A 21,348-nucleotide genomic window follows, 5' to 3' on the forward strand; every position below is an offset into this window, starting at 1 on the left:
GCAATAATCACTTGTAGACAATGCAAATGATTGTACTAAAGTACGGAAATCTTTTTGGTCTAGAACATCTCACATGTCGAAGTACTCACGGCTTAAAAAGAAAAAAACAGATTTAAGCACCGATTTCAGCTGTGGTAAAAAAAAAAAAAAAATGTAGATGCAAATCAAAATGAAAACCCAAATTCCTAATCACTGTTTCCACCGGAATTTTAATTCCATTAACTAGCAGGCCGATAAAGAAAGGTGCGCTTGGCCGAGCGCACCGTTTAGACCCATTTGGCCGCGCGTTTTAGACGCATTATTATTATCCCTTATACTGTAAGGGGTAATAGCGCGTGGAAAATGCGCGGCCAACCCCCTCCGAAATTAATAGCGCTCATCACATGCAAATCCATGTTGATGAGCCTATTAGTTATTCGCCCGGAATACTGAATACTGAATACTGCCTAGGGGCAGGCATTAACTTTGAAAGCACTGGGAAAAGTCAGAGGCACCAAAAATAAAATAAAATAAAATTTTAAAAAATCTGCCCGCAGGTCCGTGGGTTTGAAAACGGACGCTCAGTTTTGCCGGCGTCCGTTTTCTGAACCCGTGGCTGTCAGCGGGTTCGGAAACCGACGCCGGTAAAATTAAGCGTCGGCTGTCGGACCCGCCGACAGCCGCCGCCTCCAGGAGAGGTGCCTGGACGCGCGTCAGGAGAGCGGGCGCTCGACTCGGAGCGTGGGCTCTCCCGTACCTCTTATTGCATCGGCCTGTCCGTTTGGGTATGAACGAAGGTCAGGAGGTGGAAACACAAAACCTCGGTTTTAGATAAATTTAGGATCAAGTTATTTTCTTCCATCCAATTGCCGATGACGGTTAGTCACTTTGAAATAATGCTGCACCAAACCAGACAATGAAGTTGTTACAGGGAAATAAATTTGCAAATTGTCTGCACAAACCCTGAACCAAACACTCAACAGTTCAAAGAACAAAGTGAGACCGAATAAGCATTAAAAAGGGCGGCACCCCACACTTTAATTCATACCATTCTGAGCAGCTTTCTTGAACTCTATTGTGCTGCATCCTGCCTGTTAGACATGATATAAACCAGGGGTGCTCAAACTGGTCCTGAGGGCCCCCCTCCCAGCCAGTTGGGTTTTCAGGATATCCCTAACGAATAAGCATGAGATGTATTTGCATGCACTGCCTCCTGTGTATTTCTCATACATATTCATTGGGGATAAGATGAAAACCCGACTGGCTAGGGGAGGCCCGTTGGACCGGTTTGAGCACCCTTGATAGAAACCATTGTGAAAACCTGTCCACCTATACCAAATTCCCTTAGCCGATGTAATAAAATCTCATGGGCTATGGTATCATATGCTGCTGTAATGCCTAAAAATACTAACATTACTAGTCCGTTATTGTCTAATCAGTGAAGGAGATAATCCACTACTGAAACTAATAAAGTTTTTGTACTGTGATTTTTCCGGAAAGCACACTGGAAACGGTGTAAGCTGTTATTGTTCATCAAAAACTTATTAAATTGACTATAAACTAATTTTTCTAATATTTTCCCCGGTGTTCCCAAATTTGAAATGGGTCCTTAACTCGGGCACACCGTAGCTTACAGATGACCGTCCCTCCCACCCTTGACCACACGACAGCAGAGTAGGTAAACCATGATAGCCTTTATTCAGTGGAAGAAACGGCCACAGCCAAAATTAACATTATAACATTATTACAACCTTAATATCCGCTAATATTGCAGCAGCTTAAACACAATTGGCATTAACTCTAGCCAATGCCCTCACCGGTATACTTCCTTGTTCTTCCCCACCCCTCTGTTTTTGGAGACGGCAGCCCTCCATCCTTCCGCTCCGTGAAGGTGGTATACCATTGGCACCCCGACGTCACGTGCTCCTCGCAAAGGAATACAGAAATGGCGTCCTGACTCCCCGCTGGACCACCAGGGAGTTTTGGTAAGTCTTGGGGGGGGATTAAGGAGGGTGAGGGGTTTAAATTTTTATTTAGGATCAACAATCGCGATTTCCAACGTATTCAACATAGCTATGTTGAATAAGTTGGAAATCCGATCGTTTTCACCTCATCACTTTTTTAAGTTAAAAAAAAAACGTTTTACATATGCGGTCAAAACGAATGCACACCCCTAGAAACAAACATTATTGTGTTCAGACTTTTTTGCCTTCAACCAATTTATGTACTACAGAAATACAATTCTGGTGGCTGATTTAATGAATCCGTGAGAGACAAGCTTTAAAATACTCTTTCCTAGTTGTCTCAAAGCACCTTTTGTAATCCTGTCGCTGTGTTACATACTGGGCTTGATTTTCAACAGATGAGTTTTTCTGCCACTGCCTCTCTGCCTGGCGTAATTTCTGTTTCTTAATCTGCAATTCATTATTAAACCAAGGAACAATTTTACTTTATCAGTTACTTCACTTAAACCCTGGGTCATAGTATCAGCAAAAGAGGAAGCTGAATCCATAAATACAGGGTTATGTGTAAGCTCTCATTCGGTCCTGAAATGTACTGGCTCGATAGGATCGCTCGATTTCCTAATTCTAGGAGGATTAAAATATGAGGTTATTCTTTCCCCTAAAGTAAAAGAAAAGGTAGCAGAGTGACTGAGGTAATTAACTGCATCAGCTGTAAACTATTTAGCCCCACCTGAAAATCCAAGAAACTCGATAAGTGTCAATAACCTTTATGGATATTTAAGTCTCCAATAATTAAGACCTTTTTGGTTTATAATAAAAAGGGATGTAAAAAAATCTAAAATAAAAGTAGGATCTTTACAGATCACCCCTGATGGCCAGTACAAAACTACCAATAACCTTTCTTGAATTCTTACCACCAAACTCTCACAAGCATTTTCCAAAGACACAGAAATAGGTTTCACTGCTAAAGTAATAATACTCCCCTGTTCCTATTGCTTAGTGCCTCGTAGGAAGCAATAACCTGGTGGAGAATGATACATCATAAAGAGGAAGGTCAGATAGTGATAACCATGTTTACTAATACATAAGCAGTCTAATTCGGCTTCAGGTAATAAAGTTGTAATAATTTCAGATTTCTGACAAAAGGATAGCATATTAATGTATGCAAATGTTAGGGTCCTGACACTGTCCCATTTAGGCTGTGTCTTAGAGGGTAGGCAAGCTACCTAACTTTAATCTTCTCTCTTAGATTAGGAAAATGATTCTCAACATGCATCGGAAAATTATACTTTCCTCTTCCCGTTTATAACCAAAATGGGATTAACAGCCATAACTGTAAACCCAACCAAACCCCGAACATACGATCTAAGCAAAAAAAAAACAAACAACCAACTCCAGAAATAAAGGATGGTCTCAACGAGGGTCTAGGTGAAGGGACTAGCAAAGGGACAAGGTTCTTTGCCAGCGGCCCACCTCTGGTGAGCCTGCCTGCGGCCCCCGTCTTCTTAATGGCCCCCCATGGGCCTCCATTGATGATCTCAGCGAGGGAGGGGTGGAGCTCCCCTCTGGTGTTTCTCCCCAAGTCAAGCTTCAGCTGATGGTAGCTTGGAAGGATCACATAAAGTGCTGGAAGGCTCAGAATCCCGTCTTTTTAACGGCCCCCGTGGGTCACCCACTATTATGCCACCGAGGGGGGAACAACTCATTTTCCACCGCTCCGCAGGATTCAATGGGAGAAACTCCAGTGCTCATATCTATGTGAACAAATGCTTATTACAGTCAGATGATAAATCACCAATGCCTTAGCAAATTACAGTGCATAAATAACTGCCGGCAAGTCCAAATGTAAAACAAGCCTATTTTTTTCCTATTTACACATTTGCTCAGTTTTGCGAGCAATGGAAAGGTATGTGCTTTTCCTGTGTTCCTTGAGTAGTGTCTGTCATGTTCTTTGCCTGTCCTGGTTACACTGTATGCCTTTCTCCCTGCTGTGCATCCTGCCTTTGCATCCTTTTTTCATGCTTACTAATATTACTGCTTCCCTCTGGTTTCTGAGGTTCTTCCAAGTTCTTTTTTGCCCCTGACTATCCAGATCATGCAGCAGCCTCTCCAAGGAGCCAGTGTGCCCTGCAGTCCAGGTACACCACCATGCACTCACAAGCATTCCCTGGGGTTTGCTGAGGAGATGAAGAGATGTGTCCCCCCCCCCCCCCCCCCCATTGGAGGTATAGTTGTTAGGGACGTGAATCATTTTTTGACGATTTAAAATATTGTCCGATATTTTTTAAATCGTCATTAATCGTTAAAGAGTGCGATACAATAGAAATTCCACCTATTTATCGTGAAAAAATCGTTAATCAGGTTAGTGCACACTAACGAGAGTTAGGACACAACCTAAAAACCCACCCTGACCCTTTAAAACTGCTCCCTTAGCCTCCACCACCCTCCCGACCCCCCCAAAAAAAGGTTTTAAAATTACCTGGTGGTCCAGTGGGGGTCCCGGGAGCGATCTCCCGCTCTCGGGCCGTCGGCTGCCACTAATAAAAATGGCGCCGGCCGTCCAGTGCTCCTACCATGTGACAGGGGCCGGCCAATGGCACGGTTACCCTGTCACATGGTAAGAGCAAAGGGCCATCGGCGCCGTTTTTATTAGTGGCAGCCGACGGCCCGAGAGCGGGAGATCGCTCCCGGGACCCCCACTGGACCACCAGGTAATTTTAAAACATTTTTGGGGGGGTCGGGAGGGTGGTGGAGGCTAAGGGAGCGGTTTTAAAGGGTCGGGGTGGGTTTTTTGTTTATCGGATCGGGCGCAGCCGATAAAAAAAAAAAAAACGATTGGGCCGGTTCCGATTCACATCTCTAATAGTTGTAAACTTTGCCCTTGATCTGCATGTCTGTGGGGCGTGCTGACTGGCTGCGTCCTTTGTTTTCTCTCTTTCAGCCCCGCCCTGACAAGCTGATGCTCCACCCCCCACAAACAGCAGGAGGAGGAGGAGGCAGATGGTGACCGAATGTGCAATCCCCTACTCTCCAAAAGTGGTACCGGGATACACACCCTCTCAAACAGGCCGATACAGTAAAACCCGCGGGAGAGCCGGCGCTCCGAGGTAAGCGCCCGCTCTCCCGACGTGCGCACAGGCCACTCTCCTGTGCTTGCGATTTAGTATGCAAATGAGGGCCATTGGTAAAAAGAGGCCCTAGCGCCTCTTTTTTGACAGGAGTGGTGGCTGTCAGCGGATTTGACAGCCGACGCTCAATTTTGCTGGCGTTGGTTCTCGAGCCCGCTGACAGCCATGGGTTCGGAAAATGGACGCCGGCGTAATTGAGCGTCTGTCTTCCGACCCGCGGGCCGCAGGACGATTTAAAATTTTTTTTAAAAAAATGTTTATTTTTTTTTAATTTTGGGGCCTCCGACTTAATATCGCCATGATATTAAGTCGGAGGGTGTACAGAAAAGCATTTTTTTCTGCTTTTTTGTACACTTCCCTGGCGTCAGCAGAAATTAACGCCAGCCTTTGGGCAGGCATTAATTTTTTAAAGTAAAATGTGTGGCTTCGCTGCACATTTTGCTTTCTGGATCGCCGGGGAATAGCTAATAGGGCCATCAACGTGCATTTGCATGTTGCGGGCGCTATTAGTTTCGGGGGGTTGGACGCATTTTCGATGTGCTATTACCCTTAGGTAATAGCGCACATCCAATCTCGGCCCGCTAGGAAGAAGGGGGAAAAGTAAAAAAAAATAAAATAAAATTAGCATTTTCCCTTTTATAGTGTTTCTGTGTCTTGTTTGTGTTAATGACCAGTTGGATGATATGAGAGTGTGAATTATGGGTCTGAGTGCTGGAGTGTAAGTGCACGTGTACAGTGTAGGTTGCGGGAGTATAGTTGCAAGACAGTGAAGGTGCTGCATGAATGCTGAAGGGAGGTAGAGGAAGGGTGGAGCACAGGGGGGCATACTTGAGAGGTAGTTGAAAAGAAAAGTGCCACAATTTGCCATTGTGATCATGATACTGTCTTTTTTACAGTTTCGGGAATCAGTTCTGAAATAGGATTCCCCCCCCCCCCCCCCCCCCCCAGTTTTGTTTCTGAGGTTATTTTACTGAGCAATAGGAAAATTATGAATTATATAGTCATGGTAAAAAAAAAAATAAAAAGATCAAATAGCACAAGCAAATCTACAGTTAGGGGCGGATTTTAAGAGCCCTGCTCGCCTAAATCCACCCAAAACCGGGCGGATTTAGGCGAGCAGGGCCCTGCGCGCCGGGAAGCCTATTTTACATAGGCCTACCGGCGCGCGCAGAGCGCCGGGACTCGCGTAAGTCCCGGGGTTCTCCGAAGGGGGCGTGTCGGGGGCGGGCCCGGTCGTCGCGGCATTTCGGGGGCGTGTCGGCAGCGTTTTGGGGGCGGGTATGGGGGCGTGGCTACGGCCCGGGGCGGTCTGGGGGCGTGGCCGCGCCCTCCGTACCCGCCCCCAGGTCGCTGCCCGGCGCGCAGGAGGCCCGCTGGCGCGCGGGGATTAACTCCTCCCTCCGGGAGGCGTAAATCCCCGGAGAAAGGTAAGGGGGAGGTGTAGACAGGGCCGGGCGGGTGGGTTAGGTAGAGGAAGGGAGGGGAAGGTGAGGGGAGGGCGTTAGAGGATTCCCTCCAAGGCCGCTCCGATTTCGGAGCGGCCTTGGAGGGGTAGGCTGTGCGGGGTAGGCTGCGCGGCTCGGCGCGCGCCGGCTATACAAAATCCTTAGCCTTGCGCGCACCGATCCAGGTTTTTAGCAGATACGCGCGGCTCCGCGCGTATCTACTAAAATCCAGGGTACTTTGGTTTGCGCCTGGAGCGCAAACAAAAGTAGGCTATTCGCGCTCCTTTTAAAATCCGCCCCTTAATCTGGAGGATTTGTTGTTGCAAAAACCGTACACACCAGTTTGCTCTCTGCCTTTCCCCAAAGGGTCCCTTCGTGCTTATTCCGGGCCTTCTGGAATTCTCTTACTGCTTTTGATGTCACCACCTTAACAAGGTCAAACTAGTAAACAGTGAATCAGATGCTATCAACTTATCTCGAGGCGTACCCCAAGGCTCCTCACTTTCCTCTACTCTCTTCAATATATACATGCTGCCACTCTGCCAACTACTAAAGGACCTATGTCTCACTCATTTCATCTATGAGGATGATGTCCAAATTCTTATCCCTATAGCAGACTCCCTGCCTAACTCCATTAAGATCTGGGACAACTGTCTCACTTCAATCAACCATCTCCTAACAAATCTAAATCTTGCCCTTAATACTGCCAAAACCGAACTCCTTATCATATCAGATAACCCAACTACTAATACCCACACATACACGACCCCCACGCCCTTCCTAACCCCGATCTCTCAAAATGTTCGAAACCTAGGCGCTATCATAGACAATCAATTGAACTTAAAAAAATTCGTAAACACTACTGTGAAAGAATGCTTTTACAAACTTCACGTCCTCAAAAAACTAAGACCTCTCCTTCACTTCAATGACTTCCGTACTGTTCTTCAAGCCCTAATCTTCTCTAAACTTGACTATCTGTTCTCACCCTCCCCCACCCCCCCTCTTGTCTCTATCCCTCCTTCCCCAAGTTTTTTAGTTATCTGCTTTGTTACTGTGTTACATATTGTTCTTTGTAAAGGCCTCGCCTATATATTCCTTGTTTATAAGTTACTTGTAAACCGGCACGATGTGCAAACGGTTGCCGGTATATAAAATAAAATAAATAAATTAAATAAATAAATATTGCAACTCCCTCCTCCTAGGCCTCCCCACCTCCACCATCAAAACCTTCCAAATGTTACAGAACGCTGCAGCCAGAATCCTCACCAACACACGTAGAAAGGATCACATCACTCCCATTGTAAGAGACCTCCACTGGCTCCCTATCTCTTTCAGAATTGTCTATAAGAGCCTTACAATTATCCACAAGACCCTATACAACCAGGAAGTTCACTGGTTAAACGACTCCCTCCACTTCCAGTCCTCAAACAGACCAACCAGATCTGCCTACAAAGGAACCATACACACACCCCCACCTAAACTCACGCACCTTACCTCCACAAAAGATAGAGCATTGTCTATTGCCGGTCCCTCAAACTGGAACTCAATGCCCCCTACCCTATGTATGGAACCATGTTCCCAGAAATTAAAAAAACCCCTAAAAACATGGCTCTTCCAACAAGCATTTACTTACCTATTATACCCCTTCTCTCTCACCATTACCCCACAGTACCTTCTCTCTCCCCTACACCTTTCTTCCTTCCCCTTGCTCCTCCATCCATACATTAAATGTATAACTAGCCGACCTCTTTGAATTACTTAAATTGTTAAACTTTACAATCATCTCTAGAAACTGTTAATCACCTTAGTTTTGTGTTCCTTTTATTGTTCTATGTTATGTTACCATCAGTTATATGTAAAGTTTGTTTCTAATCTTAATTCTTGTTCTATGTAAACCAATGTGATGTACCTATGAACATCGGTATAAAAAAGCCTTAAATAAATAAATAAATAAAATCACTAAAATCTGCGATAGATTTCAAAACTTTGCTTCTCCTGGCTTTTCCAGTCTTCCACCCGCCTCACCTCTTTGGGAAACCTTTGCTGATGCTTCTATCTCTAAAATGAGTGTCTTTTATCCAAACTGAATCCTAGCTCCAGTTCTCTGAATAAGCACGACCCAGCTCTGGTTAAGATTCTTTGCCAGGGCCTCTCTATTTTTATTTAAAAAATAGTTAATCTCCCCTTATCAGAGGGGGATTAACATCCTAATATTCTCAAGGGTTGTGATTCGTCCCTTATTCAAAAACTCTTCTTTGGACCCTGCAACTCTTAATAATTATAGGCCTATTTCCAACCTGTCTTTTCTTGCCAAGATTACAGAGAGTGTCGTCCTGACTCAGCTTGATGATTTTCTTGTGCAGCATGATGTGCTGGGCCAATTCCTGTTTGATTTTTGCAGGTTTTTACTCTGCTTCTTTCGAGCATAGATAATCATCAGATGTGGGCTGTGTTATGTCAAGGCATTACTTGAAGTGTCTGCTGCTTTTGTCGCCCCGCGTCATTCAATCTTACTCAAGTGTTGAGAGGAGATTGGCATTAGCGGAAATGTTCTTAGATGATTCACATCCTATCTTTTGGACTTTATACAACAAGTCTCTATTGCCACATGTTCTTCAGGCTGCTACCAGCTTTTTTCTGGGGTCCCTCAAAGCTCCACACTTTCTGTGGTACTCTTTAATATTTATTTGCCCCCGCTTTGTAAATTGCTAGCCTACTTGGGCATCAATTATAAACTATATGTTGATAACATACTGTTTTTTTGTCCCCAAGCAAAACATTGTGGTCTGCTACGAATGAGTCCTTGAATATATGCTTTTCTTCTATTAGAGTCTGGCTCACTCACAACCACCTGACTCTGAAACTCGATAAAACCAAGATTATGATCTTGAGTAGATTGCCTTTGAATGATGCGCCTTTTTTTTTTTCCAATCTGAGAGTCTTAAGATCAATGTTTCTGCTTCTATTCGTAATCTCGGCATTATCTTGAATTCAGGGCTTACTATGAAGCCTCATATTGGATCTTTGGTCAGATCTTCTTATGCCAAACTGAGGATGCTGAGCAAATTAAAACCTCTTTTGTCTTCTGATTTTAAGACCACTTTACAGGCTTTAGTCCTGAACGGATTAGACTTTTATAACTCTTCTGACAGGCTTACCAGCAACTACTTTGAAGGCTCCCCAGATGGTCCAGAATTCTGCTGCCACATTGTTAACTGGCCTCGGGCCATGACAGCATGCCCTCTGCAATGGCTTTCCCTGATATGGCGCATTAAGAATAAAATTGCCTTGCTGGTTTTCAAATTGCTTCATAATAATGTTTCCCCATGGGCTAATGCCATTTTGAAATTATAATCACCTACACATTTTCATCGCTCCTCAAACCAATGTCTGTTGGAAGTTCCATCTTTCCACGGTATCCATCTTATAGAGGCCCATGATCGTGCATTCTTCATTGCTGGTCTGCAGTTGTGGAACGAACTCCTAGACACTATTAGAAGTATTGCTTGTTTTGCTGCCTTTAAAAAAGCAGTTAAAACTCACTTTTTCAAAGCAGCCTTTGGCGAAGATATACAAATTTAATTTCTTTTTTGTATTCTTCCTAAAGTTTCAGTTCTTTTTTAAAATCTCTTTTAGTTACATCTGAGGTATTGCATCAGACTGTTCTATTGTGTTCCACATATAGCTGTACTCAGAGGTCTTTTGTCTTATTATTCCTATTTACCACAGATATCTATAATTTATTGTCTGTTTATTTTTATTGTTTCATTTTGATTTTGTTATGCGTTTTATAATTTTATAGTTTTATTATTGTATTTTATTTTACTTTTCTTATTAATAAATTTTAATGTCTTATGTTCCTGGCAATTTTATACGTTAACTTGTGATCCACTGTGAACAATGGGTATGAGTGAAATCTAAATTTTTAAATAAATAAATACCAATCAGACCGTAAAATTTATGTCTAATCTGTACATCCTGGAGCGGGTCTGTGCAAGTTTTGAAAGTATTAAGCTGTAAAGCACACTGGGATCCTGTTTGGATGAAAGGCACTAATGAAATCTAAATTAGTAATACTGTTATTAATAAACATTTAGACCAGTTCATGGGACTGCAAGGTCCTTTCTGCTTGGCACTGACCATGCTTGTCTAGACAAAACTTAGCAAACACAGAATACTGGACCTAAAGCAAACAAAAAAAAATATATTAATCTTTATTGACAGTAGGTGAAAAGAGATGTCTAAAAGCAGCCTTGGCAACAGTATTTCAAAATCATGTTGGCCAGTTCTGAAGACTGCTGAGCAATCCAATTGCCTAATTTTCCCTCTGATCTATAGTATATTCAAAGCAGCCCTTTGCTCCATTTCAAGTGAGGGGCTATTTCTACATAGCAGGCAAAGCTTCTGCAAGGGCACGGGCAGTTATTTCGTCTAAAGAGTCACCTTGTCAAATGGAGAGCTTAAGGTTGCAAGCCTGTGCCCGATGTGAAACTTTCAAGTGAGACCGGCTGCCTTTCTGCATCATTTTATGAACTTTTTCCTCATTCCTTATGATTACATTTCTCAGTAATAGATGCAGCCCTGGCTCATTCCTTAGCATGCCACGGACGCAGGGGCTCTGGTCCATTTGGGGAAAGGAGAATGATCTCCTGGACCCTGTGCTGAGGGCACACACACTGCAGCTGGCATCATAAATATGACTTTTAATGCACTGAAATGATTCCAACACAGACTTTTCCTTTTATTGAAAGTTATTTTAGAAGGGTTAAAAGCCAGAGATGTGCTTCGGGTAAAAATTTCGTGTTGAGCTTTGTTTTGGGCCCCCTCCCCCCTGTGGTAATTTTGTTTTTCCCACGGTTTGGGGTTGTTTTTTTTCGGGGGCCCTGATTTTCAGGTTAGTGCGCACTAACTAAAAAATGAAAAAAATACAATCGTTTTTCGGTTCTCCCAAACCATTCCGAATTAGGCAATTTCGTTGACATTGCCTAATTCGGGAAAAACGATTGCACATCCCAATAAAAGGGTAATATTTTAGTCACGGAGGCATAAGGAACAAATGCCCTCTATGACATTCTGATCAATGTACGGCATCCTATACAGGCCTTGTAAGCTGTCATTGCGGGGGGGGGGGGGGGGGGTGAGAAGTGATGGGGAGGGGTGGTAATGAAGGATAGAACTGTAAAAGACGGACAAAGAGAATTCTGGGCTTTTGTGACTCCTTAAATTTGGCAACTGTATTTGCAGTCTATTGAAGTTGTTTTATAATCTGCTATTGTTTAATAAAGATGCTGCAAGTAAAGTTTGTTTTGCATAGTAAATATCAGTAGTTACAGTGGACAGTTTGAGGTCGACGTTCAGCGCGACATAGGCAGTTAACTTCCAGCTTAGCTGGCTAAGTGGCACTGTCTGAAAATTTGGCTGCCACTTAGCCAGCAAACTGTTTATCTGGCTAAACAATTAACCGTATAAGTGAGAGGTGGGACGGGAAGGGAGAGCTAATTACCCACCTAATCTACCAGGCAAGTGCCGAGTATCAGCCTTGCCCAGCTTAGTCAGGCAGATAAGTCTAGGACTGCTATTTGGATAAACTACAGTTAGCCGGACAAACCTACCCAGCCAATAATAAGATGGCCCAAGCACGTTTAGTGACGCAGCTGTGCTGCTGAATATCTTGGCCAAGTTAGCCGGATAGCGGCTGAATGTTGGCTTCCATATTTACATCTTGCATAGACTGTCAGAATGTACCCTCAGCGTATAAACCATATATAAACCATACTCTTAAGGACAACTCTCAATGACTTTATACTATAATCCCATTAACTGCCAACTTTAAATATTCCATTTTGGACAATCTCTACTGATTCAAGCCACTGATACCTCCTTTTTGAAGAACCCAGTTATCTCTGCCTATCTATTCAGTGTATCTACCCTGTTTACACTATGTTCTTTGTTCATATCTCTTCTTTTGGTGCCATTTCCCACTATTGTTAAACTTTAAAGTTTTAAATTTTTCAATGTAACAAGTTGTTCCATATGTAAACCGGAGTGAAGGCATCTATGCTATACCTCGGTATATTAAAAAAAAACGCTAAATAAATAAATAAATAAAATAAAAGCAATTTCTCCATACAGGTTCACTTTAGGTTGGGTACGTCTGACTCAAAAGCCATAGGGATGTTTTTCCGTAAATGGATTTTATGACGAATGGGTTGCACTGACCGGCAACCAAAATGGGCTTAATGCTAGAGGAAATCCACCAGTCATACAACCATTGCTTAATACTAACATGAAGAGAACAGGAAGAGTAACAGTTCTCTTCGCTTTGCTGATTATGCAATTCAGCTATCATTCAGTTACCACCCTTAAGAAAGGCATGGGGGTAACCTGCATGGAGCGGCAGTTACTACCCTTAACAGAAGGCATGGGGGTACCCTGCACGGAGCGGCAGTTATACCCTTAACAGAAGGCATGGGGGTATCCTGCACGGAGTGGCAGTTACTACCCTTAACAGAAGGCATGGGGGTAACCTGCACGGAGTGGCAGTTACTACCTTTAACAGAAGGCATGGGGGGAACCTGCATAGAGTGGCAGTTACTACCTTTAACAGAAGGCATGGAGGAACCTGCACAGAGTGGCAGTTACTACCCTTAACAGAAGGCATGGGGGGAACCTGCACAGAGCGGCAGTTACTACCTTTAACAGAAGGCATGGGGGAACCTGCACAGAGTGGCAGTTACTACCCTTAACAGAAGGCATGGGGGGAACCTGCAGAGAGTGGCAGTTACTACCCTTAACAGAAGGCATGGGGGGAACCTGCACAGAGTGGCAGTTACTACCCTTAACAGAAGGCATGGGGGAAATCTGCACAGAGTGGCAGTTACTACCCTTAACAGAAAGCATGGGGGTAACCTGAATGGAGCGGCAGTTACTACCCTTAACAAAGGCATGGGGGAAACCTGCATGGAGCGGCAGTTACTACCCTTAACAGAAGGCATGAGGGTAACCTGCACAGAGCATCAGTAACTATCCTTAACAGAAACATGAGAGTACCCTGCAGAGAGCGGCAGTTACTTCCCTTAACAGAAACATGAGAGTAACTTGCAGAGAGCGGCAGTTACTACCCTTAACAGAAACATGAGAGTAACCTGCAGAGAGCGGCAGTTGCTACCTTTAACAGAAGGCATGGAGGGAATCTGCATAGAGTGGCAGATACTACCCTTAACAGAAGGCATGGGGGTAACCTGCATGGAGCGGCAGATACTACCCTTAACAGAAGTCATGAGGGTAACCTGCATAGAGCGGCAGTTACTACCCTTAACAGAAGGCATGGGGAGAACATGCATGGAGCGTCAGTTACCCTTAACAGAAAGCATGGGGTAACCTGCATGGAGCAGCAATTACTACCCTTAACAGAAACATGAGAGTAACCTGCAGAGAGCCGCAGTTACTACCCTTAACATAAGGCATGGGGGTAACCTGCATGGAGCGGCAGTTAGTAGCTTTAACAGAAGGCAGGAGGGTAACCTGCACAGAGCGTCAGAAAAGGCCCATTTTTCCTCGCCCTACCCCTGATGGCCCACCACTGGCCACGCGGCCGATTGAACCTACGAAGCTCTTCCTGCTTGCCGACACCGCTGCATGCTGCACACCACTTTGCCGAATCACAGCGGCGCACGTTCGACGTCATAAAGACCGCGACGCCGAGGATATTTAAATCCCTGCGCACTCCCCGGGCATCCTTTCCCGCCGCGTTCGACGGACTTCACAGACAGCCGTACCGACCGAAGGAGCTGGGAGGAGGGCCACGCAGCCGGCACAAGGACCCATCGGGTTAAGGCCCATTTTTCCTCACCCTACCCCTGACGGCCCACCACTGGCCATGCGGCCGATTGAACCTACCGAGGCTCTTCCTGCTTGCCGACACCGCTGCATGCTGCACACCACTTCGCCGAATCACAGCGGCGCAAATTCGACGTCATAAAGACCGCAACGCCGAGGATATTTAAATCCCTGCGCACTCCCTGGGTGTTGTGCACCCAGCGTCGCGCGCCAAAGGCGCGCGACAAAGGGGCCTGCCCCTTTGTGCGCCCCTTAGTGCAGCCCATAGTGCTGCCAACTGAACTAAAAAGAACTAAAAAGACCTCTCCTCTCTCCCTCTAGCCTGCGAGTCCCACTAGTGAGACCCACCGTTGCTAGCCACAGCCTCTTCCGCCTCCAAGGCACCCTCCTCCCATCATTCCACCTCCTGGCACCCCCTCCCATCACTCCTTCCAGCACCGATCCAGATAGCCCTCCCCATACCTTACTTCAGCTCTCTACATGCCTCACTGCCTGAGCATCTCAACACCACTCAAAGCTCTACCTACACGCCAGCTACAGCATCCCACCCACATCCTACCCCGCCGCTCAATTGCGCTCTGTCTCCACCTATCTCTAGAGTCTGCTCGCCCAATTAACGCTAGAGCAAGCCCGCCAAAGACCTGTTCTCGGAATCCACTTCATCCCGCCCACCCACGTTCCACCAAGGCACCTCATACGGATTCCTCCACCCCCGCCCATACAACAACCCTACCTGAAGACTAAATGGCCATTCAACCTCAACTCATCCCCACCATGACTCCACCACTCAAACCGTCCCCACAGCTTGGACACAGACATCTGATCAACATCCCCCTCAATAAACACGCCAAAAACCTAATCTTCCTCACCTTTCTCCTCATCAACGCTCAATCCCTAACCAAAAAAATCATGCTATTAGCCGACCTCATCCAAGATAAAAATCCTGGCTTCATTGCAATAACTGAAACATGGCTCCAAAATACAGACCATGTGATATCTAACCAAATAACCCATCCCGTCTACGACTTATTCTCCATCCCTCGCAAGGCTCGCAGAGGGGGAGGCCTGCTTCTCACCATAAAAAAGAAGTTCAACATGAAACTAATACCACACAACATGCCAAAGAAGTACGAAATTGCCCTCTTCGATTCAGAGACACTTCAAATATATCTAATCTACTGCCCCCCCCCAAACTACTGGATAGCGACCTATCCCCTCTCCTAGAATACTTAATATCGAACATCAACACAAAAAAACCTACCATCTTACTAGGTGATTTCAACCTCCACACGGACGTCATCCCTAGATCTCAAAGCTGCCAAACTCTCCTCGATATGCTCGCCAGCTTCAACCTGCACCAACAAGTTTACTTCCCTACACACAAAGCTGGTCACACGCTAGACCTGATCTTCACCAACCACCACTTCGCCGATCCGCAAATATCAACCAATCCTGTCCCCTGGTCAGACCACTTCATTATACAATGCAAGACACGATTACAGATCAACATCTCGAAGGATACCACGGACCGACCATCATTCAAATACCGTCCCCCCTTCCAACTCGACCAACTACAACAAGAGCTCTCTAAGCAACTCGCCAACCTAGACCTCTCTAACACCAACAACGCTATTCATTCCTGAATCCACCTCACTGAACAAACCGCCAACAATATAAACCCAATAAAAACCAAAAAGCTAAAAAAAACTGGCAACAAAAATAACCCCTGGTTCAATTCTCATCTCCAATCATTGAAAGGCAACCTAAGAAAATTAGAAAAGGAATGGAGAAAATCGATATGCCCAGAAACCACTCAACGTTACCGTACGCTACTCGCTACCTACAAAAAAGAAATCATGAATGCCAAACGAGACTACTATAGTCTTAAGATAAAGAATTCATCAAACAATTCTAACCCTCTTTTCAACATTGTAAGAAATCTGATCGACGAAAACAACCACCGCTCTACCACAACAAACTCAAACAACCTAAGCCAAGATCTAGCCCTGTTCTTCAAGAACAAAATAAGTAAGATTACCAACACATTTAACTCTCTATCAAACACGGAGGATCATAACACAAAATATACCACAACTCCATGGACAAACTTCATCCCTATTTCCTTCAAAGATGCCGAAAACCTACTAACAAAAATCAACCCAACACGCCACGAGCTAGACACAATCCCAACCCAATACCTAAAAGAAATGGCACATGTCATTGCTCCGACCATCGCAGCCATCATAAACAAATCCCTCGAAGAAGGGATACTCCCCTCCCAACTAAAAACATCACTCCTATATTGAAAAAGAAGAACCTGGACTCTGATGACCTGAATAACTACCGCCCCATCTCAAACCTCCCACTCCTCGCCAAGCTAACGGAGAAAGCAGCCTTGATCCAGCTTAATGAGCATTTAGAAGACAACAATATCCTCCATACTTCACAACACGGATTCAGAAAAAACAGAAGCACCGAAACTCTACTAATCAACCTCTCAAACAAATTAATCAGAGGACTCGATGACAAACTTAACCACCTACTCATCCTACTTGATCTCTCCGCGGCTTTCGACACGGTTGATCATGATACCCTGATTTCCAGCCTGATGCACATTGGCCTGGCCGACAAAACTCTAAGCTGGTTCACCTCCTTTCTAAAAGATAGATTCTTCAAGGTCACCGTCAACAACAATTCATCTACCCCCCTCCCCCTCGACACTGGGGTACCACAAGGCTCCGCCCTATCTGCCACACTCTTTAATATATACCTACTCCCACTCTGCCACTTCATCTCAAGTCTCGGCCTAACTTTTTTTATGTACGCAGATGACATTCAACTAATCATCCCCGTTTCCAACTCCATTGAAGATGCTCTGTCCTCCACAGCCAAACACCTAATCGCCATCAGAGACAAACTAAGCCAACTTAAACTATGTCTCAATATGAATAAAACCGAATGCATCCTCATTGGCAAACACAACCCATGGCCGCCAACTTCCCCACACTTCCTACAAATCGACAACACCTGCATACAACTCAAAAACACAACAAAAGACCTCGGAATCTGGATTGACAATGAACTCAACCTAAAAAAGAACATTACTGCAAAAACGAAAGAAGGCTTTATGAAACTTCACATCCTGAAACATCTTAAACCACTCATCCACCACCAAGATTTCCGTACAGTTCTGCAGTCCCTGATCTTCAACAGCCTCGACTACTGCAACTCTCTTATGATCGGCCTCCCAAAATCCACCATAAAACCACTCCAAATGTTACAAAACACTGCCGCTAGAATCCTCACCGACAAGAAGAAATCAGATCATATCACCCCCGTCCTGAAAACTCTCCACTGGCTACCTATAGCACAAAGAATCGAATTCAAAACCCTGACAATCGTCCACAACACAATTTTCAAACAAACTGACCCCGCCCTCAATGACATGATTCACCTTCACAAAGCACAACGTCCCACTAGATCTGCATGCAAATTGAACCTTAACATATCTTCCCCCAGTATTGCCAAACTGACCGCCACGAGAAACAGAGCCTTCTCTATCGCAGGACCCAAATTATGGAACTCCCTACCTCAATACCTAAGATCTCTCAGTGACATTAAATCTTTTAAAAAGGAACTCAAAACCTGGTATTTCAACTTAACTTTCCGAGACGGAGTCGGCTAAGCCGTCACTTCTCTCCACCACTTAGCACATCTTACCGACTCTCCCCGAGTATCCTCCCCCCTTTCTCATCCTCCCCCTGCCCCTCCAGATCCCCCCCTCCCCGTTCCTAACCCACTCTTCATCCCCGTTCCTCTCATCCCCCGTTCTACCCCGCTCCTCCTTGAGTTATGCCCGCTATTCCCCGACTTTATTTGATGTAAAGCACCCTTTCTCAGGTTGTAACCGCCGCCCCCCTTTTCTAAACTTTTAAGCTTGTAATCGGCTGTAATCGTTGCTCCCCCTTTTAACCCATCCATTACTCAGTTCACTATTTATTAATCCGATCCAGTATTACCAAACTGTATCAAGTTGTTATCCTGTTCGCTGTCTATCAATTCGTTCCTGTGTTACCTAAATGTATTAAGTTGTTATCTTGTAAACTGGAGTGAAGGCTTCCCGCTATACTTCGGTATATAAAAACCTCGAAATAAAATAAATAAATAAATAACTATCCTTAACAGAAACATGAGAGTAACCTGCACAGAGCAGCAGTTACTACCTTTAACAGAAGGCATGGGGGGAACCTGCATGGAGCAGCCATTACTACCCTTAACAGAAGTCATGACAGTAACCTGCAGAGAGTGGCAGTTACTACCCTTAACAGAAGTCATGACAGTAACCTGCAGAGAGTGGCAGTTACTATCCTTAACAGAAACATGAGAGTAACCTGCAGAGAGTGGCAGTTACTACCCATAACAGAAGGCATGGGGATAACCTGCAGAGAGTGGCAATTACTACCCATAACAGAAGGCATGGGGATAACCTGCAGAGAGTGGCAGTTACTACCCATAACAGAAGGCATGATAGTAACCTGCAGAGAGTGGCAGTTACTACCCATGGCAGAAAAGGACCAAATGGTCTGTCCAGTCTGCCCAGAAAGCTTAAGGTAGTAAATGCCACTCTGTGCAGGTTACTCCCATATTTCTCTTAAGGATAGTAACTGTCGCTCTGTGCAGTTATCTCCAAACCTTATGATACCCATCAAAATTTCAGTCAGTAACATTTTTACTGAGCTTTTACTGAGCTTTCTTGAAAATTCAGACAGTGCTACTTGACGTGCATTGCTTATGGACTTGGCCATAGAAGCAATCCTGGGCTTGTTGTCTGAATCCAATTCCACTTTTCCCCCTGCTACTGAAGCAGGAAATAATGTTTCAGTTGTATTGAACCACAACAACGATGCACTGATGTCTTTTTGAGGGATACAAATACCATCAAAGTGTGCCATGTATAAATTGGCAGTGGTAGGTGCCAATGGGGATCCCATAGGTATACCATGGGTTTGCAAATATAAGGTGGATTCAAACAAAAAATGATTTTTGGTGAGGACCAATTCTGCCATTTGTATGATAAAGGACGTGGATATCCTATGCATCCCATTTTGGCCGGTGATCGTAGCGGGTATAACTTCCAATGCTTGTACCAAAAATTCATAAAAACATCCTTAAACCTCCTATATGACCTATAGTGTCCTTAAATAGTTCTGTTCTTGAACCTCCGGCGATATTGTTGGATCATATTCTTCAGCCATATGTACAGGAGATGCAATCTTACACAAAGGACACTATTCATTTTTTACAACAGATACAACAGGTGGTATTGGATTCTCAGACACAATATTGGTTTACATCAATGGATGTGTCATCGTTATATACTAATATCCCCCAGGATCAAGCATTGGAAGTATTTACCATTACCTGCTGTCTCCTATCAGTCAACCAGTTTGTAATCTGCTCCACCACCTTGGCACTTACACCCAAGCTTCTCATTTTATTCACAAGCCTCCTGTGCAGAACTGTATCAAAAGCTTTGCTGAAATCCAAGTTGATCACATCGAGTGCTCTTCCTCGATCCAATTCTCTAGTCACCCAATCAAAAAAGTCAAACAGATTTGTCTGACAGGACCTTCCATGATAAATCCATGCTGCCTCAGGTCAAGCAACCCACCAGATTGTAGGTAGTTCACTATCCTTTCCTTCAGCAGCGTCTCCATTAATTTTCCCACCACCGAGGTGAGTCTTGGGAAGTGGGATCACCACTGCTCTTCCTTATGAATGAGTAAACAACTGATTCGCATTTACCCGTTCCACTCTACTCATGATTTTATAGGCCTCTATCATATCTCCCCTCAGCCTTCTCTTCTCCAAATTAAAGAGCCCTAACCTCTTTAGCCTTTTCTCATATGGGGACTTGTTCCATCCCCTTTATCATTATGGTCGCCCTTCTCTGTACCTTTTCTAATTCTGCTATATCTTTTTTGAAATGCGGTGACCAGAACTGCACACAATACTCAAGGTGTGCTTGCACCATGGAGTGATACAGAGGCATTATGACATTCTCTGTTTTATTCTCTGTCCCTTTCCTAATAATCCCTAGCATTCTATTTGCTTTCTTGGCCTCTCCTGCACACTGAACAGAGGATTTCAACGTATTATCCATGATGAAGCTTAATCCTTTTCCTGGGTGGTGACTCCTAATGTATAATCTTGCATTATGTAGCTATAATTTGGATTGCTCTTCCCAATGTGCACTTGTCCACATTAAATGTCATCTGCCATTTGGATGCCCAGACTCCCAGTCTCAAAAGGTCTTCTTGCAATTTCTCACAATTATCTTGTGATTTAACAACTTTGAATAATTTTATATCATCAACAAATCTGATCACCTCACTCATTATTCCCATCTCTAGGTCATTTCTGAATATGTTAAAAAGCAGTGGTCCTAATACACATCCTTGGGGCACTTCATTACTCACCTTTCTTCACTAAGAAAATTGATCATTGAGCCCTGATCTCTGTTTTCTATCTTTTAACCGGTTTTCAGTTCACAACAGAATATTGCCTCCTATCCCATGATCTTTTCATTTCCTCATGAGTCTCTCATGAGGTACTTTGTCAAACGCTTTCTGAAAATCCAGATACACTATATCAGCAGGTTCACTTTTATCCACATCTTCAAAAAAATGTAGCAGATTGGTAAGCCAAGACTTCATTTGGCTAAATCCATATTGGCTTTGTCCCATTAAACTATTACTATTTTTATGTTCTTTAATTGTATTCTTTATAATAGTTTTAACCATTTTTCCTGGCACTGATGTCAAGCTCACTGATCTACAGTTTCCTGGATCACTCCTGGAACGCTTTATAAAAACTGGTGTTTTATTGACCACCTCCAATCTTCAGGTATTCTAGCTGATTTTAATGATAGTTTACAGATTACTAATAGTAGGTCCGCAATTTCATTTTTCAGTACTTTTAACTCTCTATCTG

This window comes from Rhinatrema bivittatum, chromosome 5 (genome assembly GCF_901001135.1).
Source record: "Rhinatrema bivittatum chromosome 5, aRhiBiv1.1, whole genome shotgun sequence".
Classification (NCBI taxonomy): Eukaryota; Metazoa; Chordata; class Amphibia; order Gymnophiona; family Rhinatrematidae; genus Rhinatrema; species Rhinatrema bivittatum.